This window comes from Penaeus vannamei, chromosome 24 (assembly GCF_042767895.1).
Source record: "Penaeus vannamei isolate JL-2024 chromosome 24, ASM4276789v1, whole genome shotgun sequence".
Taxonomy (NCBI): domain Eukaryota; kingdom Metazoa; phylum Arthropoda; class Malacostraca; order Decapoda; family Penaeidae; genus Penaeus; species Penaeus vannamei.
This window is the reverse complement of record NC_091572.1, coordinates 22,273,078-22,278,077: the sequence shown is the minus strand read 5'-3', so window position 1 is coordinate 22,278,077 and position 5,000 is coordinate 22,273,078. Positions and strand designations below refer to the sequence as shown.

Below are 5,000 nucleotides of genomic sequence, written 5' to 3'. Positions count from 1 at the left end.
CGCGCGAGCGAGCGAGCGGGCGTCCCAGCGTGGTGCGGCGAGCGTGGACTGGGAGTGCGGTCCAGGTACAGAGTGTGACTCACGGCAGGATCGCCTGAGGGGAGCATCGTAATGTAATTTGGGCCGGAAACTTTGCCATGTGCAGATCATCTTGTCCTTCACTCTTTGTTCCTCGCCTCGGGTTCTTTGTGGCTCACGCTCTGTTTTGTCTTTTGGGGAAGAGAGAGAAAGTGCAATGCGGAGTCGTCGTGGTAGGAATGATATGTACGTGTGCGATATGGTGTACATGGCCGTCTGGGCGGAGAGAGACTGCCATGCTGTACGGAAAGCTGTGGGGGTAAGAAGGTGCTGCGATGGGGCTCATATATCGCAACCAGGAAGCAGAAAAGGCGTTATGAGCGTGGATTACGTTGCTGAAATCACGGCGACATTGAGAAAGAGTGACTAGGCTGGTGTGGTTTGACCGTCACGACGTCATTTGAGGTTTATTTCTTTGCCAGACAGCAGAACGGCAACCTGTTTGATGCCCCTTAAATCCCAAAGGAAAAAACACATTCCTCAGGAAAGCTGTTAGAAACACGCCATGAATTGCAGGTATCGAACCCATAAGAATTAACGATTTGCAATGTTTGAATCTGGAGTGTCGACGCATGGCGGTGATTGCGAGTCGGTTCTCATGAGAATTTTCCAAGGAGCGCGTTGGTGCAGTCATCGCTCGCTCCTTCCGTCGACCCCGACTTCACGAGTCCCTGAAGTAGTTCCTGTCGAGTGGTGTTATTTGCAGGTCGCAATGTAGTTTTTTCATGTTCAGTGCGAGTTTTTTTTTACAAGATTAGGTGTGGAAGAGAATTTCACTTTGGAAATACATCTGACTTGAATAGGCTATAAATTGCGGTTAAAGGTTATCTGTGCCGTATGTTTACTCATCACTTCTTGGTCAGGATTATGAAAACTGGACGTGGTACAGAGTGTGTTTGCCAGCAATTCTACTGGTCACGATATAATTTTTCTACGATTTTGCAGGCATTTGCTGTGGCTCGTGTCGTCCTAAACGGGGGGGGGGGGCAAGGGACTGGTCGTAGTGAAGGACAACCCCGGGCGAGGTGGCCGGTAATAAAGCGCGTTGGTTCTCATGGCAATTTCGATGTGGTTCCCTGGGCTGCAATTTTGCGGATTTCCTGAGAAGTCCCTTACCCTCCCGAGCGATTGCTTGAACAGGCCGGGTGTCCTCGACCTCAGGTGGATGAGCTGGAGTGGAGGACGATGTCCGAGGTCGACGTTGCTCGTCTCGTCGTTCTCTCTCTCTCTCTCTCTCTCTCTCTCTCTCTCTCTCTCTCTCTCTCTATATATATATATATATATATATATATATATATATATATATATATATATATGTATATATATATATGTATATATATATATATATATATATATATATATATATATATATATATATATGTGTGTGTGTGTGTGTGTGTGTGTGTGTGTGTGTGTGTGTATATATATATATATATATATATATATATATATATATATATATATATATATATATATATATATACATATACATATACATATACATATACATATACATATACATATACATATACATATACATATACATATACATATACATACACCCCACCTCCAACACCGCTCGAGGCCTTTCTTGGTTTAATACGCCATGCAAATGTTCGTGTTTTGCTTAATTATATTGCAAAAGGGCATTGCATTTGAAGATTCTATGAAGCGATTCGCTGATGGCATCCGCCCGAGATGATGATCCACGGTCGATGCAGGCTTAACTGCTCTTACGCCTCGGCGCCGCGGCGTGCCTCGGCGTGCCTTGGCGTGCCTTGGCGTGGCGAGGCTTTGTGGCGACGGCTGCGGCGGCCGAGTTCACCGCAACCAGTCATCGCCCGCAAGAAAAACCTTAACTTCTAAAGAAAAGCAGATGACGAGAAGATAATTTAGGAGAACAACAGGGAAAAGTGAAAGATTTCTATTTCCTCCGATTGTCGACAGCTTTTTGTTTCGCCATTTCCTGTGGTGGGGATACTGTCGGCAAGGACGAGATTCCTCGGCGATGAATGCGACCGTATAACAATGGCTCTCGTAAGTAAACCGTCAGAGATGCATTATAGGGAAGACGAAGACACGCGACTTGGTAAAAGAAAAATGTTTGTCACGAAAATAATAGTGGAAATAATTGGAAAATGGCTGTCAGTGCAGGTGAATGACAGAGAAAATTATACTTGGGGTTTGTTTCACGCAGAAGCAAAATGATGTTGTAATGATTACAGCAGTGTGACGCAAGGATGTTAATCAGTTCGCCCCAGATACTGAATATATATTGTTTATATATGATGTTTTACTATCAAATGAACAGTTGTCACCCACCTAACAGGTGCAGTGCAACAGTTACGCGCCCGTTGCCCAAGGTGTACACTGTGGGGGCAAAGCGTATCTCGACCTTTGACCTTTGAACTAGATATGTGCCATTTTCAGCAACGCTGATTTCACTGCAGTGTGTGTGTGTGTGCTCCCGCGTTCATTCACTCCACTTTCTCATTACTTGTGCATGTTCATTCTTTGCATACATTCAGCATATCCTGCATTTTCCAGGACAAATCCAAGACAGTTTACAAAATGTTTGTATGAAACATCATTTTCCCCATCTCGAAATGACAGAAAAAGACCAACCGGACGGGTTTCATTAAAAGACAAAGGGCACATGCTCATAAAGAAGAACTTAATTACTTTCGAAAAGTCTTTAAAAAGTAGAGATTTTCATTCCAAAAAGCTTCTTACTGTCAACTTTAAGTTCCCGTTGCTGGCGGGGATAAGAATAGAGAGGGACAGAGGGGGTGCGCGCTGCCCCTTTTACTAGCTGGAGATTGTCAATTCGCGTCGCACCACGGCGAGTTGCAAGAATTATGATTTGCATTTGCATAAATGGAAGCGAACGTGGTATCGTTGCCTGTGCGTTGTAATTACAGTGTTTTCGGCCTGGTGGTGCTGGGATTATGAGGCTGAGGACGGGGAGTGTGATCTCATTTGCGACATGAAAGCGCCCCATGAGTCAGCCGGGGACGGGCGGCGCTAGGTCGGCCTGAGGCAGGAAGGGGACTTGAAAGTGAACAGCGTTGCGAGGGCGGCGTTTAACGTGATGGGCGGTTGGTGCCATCGGGCGGTAAAGATCGAAATGACGGGGTTTGTGGCCTGACGTAATGAAGGGGCGAGGCGCTCCCGGTGGCTGTCGTGGCATTGCCAGCCAAACCCCCGCTCGGTGTTGGTCTTTGCCATTCCGTTACGGGGAAAAAGGGAGGCAGAGGGAAAGAAGGAGGGAGGGAAAAAGGAGGGAAAGTTAGAAGGATGAGCGGATTGAAGATGGGCTCGAGTGAGTGAGGGAAAGAGAGAAGAAAAGAAGGTAGAAAAGGTGAAAGAAAAAGAGAGGAAAAGAAAGTGGAGAAGGGAGAGTGTAAAACGGGAGAAGAGAGACCCTGGGATGGGCGAGGAAAGGGGAGAAAGGAGAGAAGAGAGAAGAAAAAAAGAGGAAAAGTCCAAGAAGAAATATATATCGTGCATGTTCCCAAGACCCATTAGAAAGAAATGTGCCCGACCCGTAGCTGTATAAACGGCGTGGCTGTTCCTTCTCGACTCGGCTGTAATCATGTCCCGAGGAAAGAAACAAGGCGCCTTAACCTCCTGGGAAATGTCGGCGTGTTTGAGTAGCGCCGGGCAATATACTTTTCGCATAAAAGGCTTTCTGCAATTCCCGGGCCCGAGATTCATTCGCTGTGTCAATCGAGCAGCAGCACTTTCCTGATTTAATCGACATCACTTGCCTCCATTTTGCGAATGCTTTTTGTTTCGCTTTACTAAATATTCGTGTTGTCTTTTTGCTTGCCTTTCTGCCTGCGCGCAAGTGTGTGTGCGTGATTTTTTTGCGTGCGTGCGTGCGTGTTTGTGTGTTTTTTGTTTGTTTGTTTGTGTGAGCATACGGTGTGTTTGTATTGTGTATTTGTTTGTGTGTGTATGCGTGTGCGTTCGTGTTTGTGTGTGTGTGTGTGTGTGTGTGTGTGCATGCGTGCGTATTTGTGTGCGTGTATTTGTTTGTTTGTGTTTGTGTGTTTGCATGCTTGCGTATTTGTGTGTGTTTGCATGCTTGCGTATTTGTGTGTGTGTGTGTGTGTGTGTGTGTGTGTGTGTGTGTGTGTGTGTGTGTGTGTGTGTGTGTGTGTGTGTGTGTGTGTGTGCTTATCCAGTTACGACTCAGCGTTTAGCAGTTTCAATAAGTAATTATCTTCAGCCATGTCATTTCTTCTTTTGAAGAAATGACATGGCGAAAAGTTCCCTTAATCGTCAGTTTCACGGCAGGAAGCTCTCCGGAGAAGGACCTCCCCATTGCGAGCGGGAGGGCGAGGGACGCGAACCCCATCCGATGATTAACGCACAGCGGCCGCGAGTCCTTATAAGGATATTGTGCGGTTAAGAGATAATGAGGGAAAGACGGGCGAGAGAGGAGTGGCCGGTGTAACAAGTGCGCCGCGGAGGCCAGAGGGGTGGGGGCGGGGGGGGGGGGGGGGGCAAGACACATGGTTGTAATATCACACGAGACAATAACAGGCTTGGGTGACACTGTAACACGGATCTTGAACCAGGTCTGGCAGCCGTCCACATGTCAGGCTCTTGCATAAGTATTCAGGTTTTGCAACAAACACGGTTCCTCGGCAACGCGCTGCATGCGGTTTCGGAGCATCTTCGCCACGCGCACCGCTCGGGACACGCGCCGCGGGGCCACACTGGACGGCGTTCGGCGACCCTGAGCCTTGTCCCTCCCTATACGCGCCAGTAATTTAAAAGCGTTAATGCTCGAGGATCATTTCCTTGTGGGATTCTTTTATCATCTTCTCGACCTTAAATTTTGGCATGATTGGTGAGTCATGCGCGCGTGCATGGCGGCGCCGGACGACGCGTGGGTGCTCTCGGGCCACGCT

At 47.5% G+C, this 5,000-nt stretch overlaps 1 protein-coding gene across 2 annotated transcripts in view; it reads left to right on the top strand.

Moving 5' to 3' along the window:
- Fas3 (fasciclin 3) overlaps positions 1 to 5,000 on the top strand; it is a 671,991-nt gene that overhangs the window by 617,865 nt on the left and 49,126 nt on the right. The window lies entirely within an intron of this gene.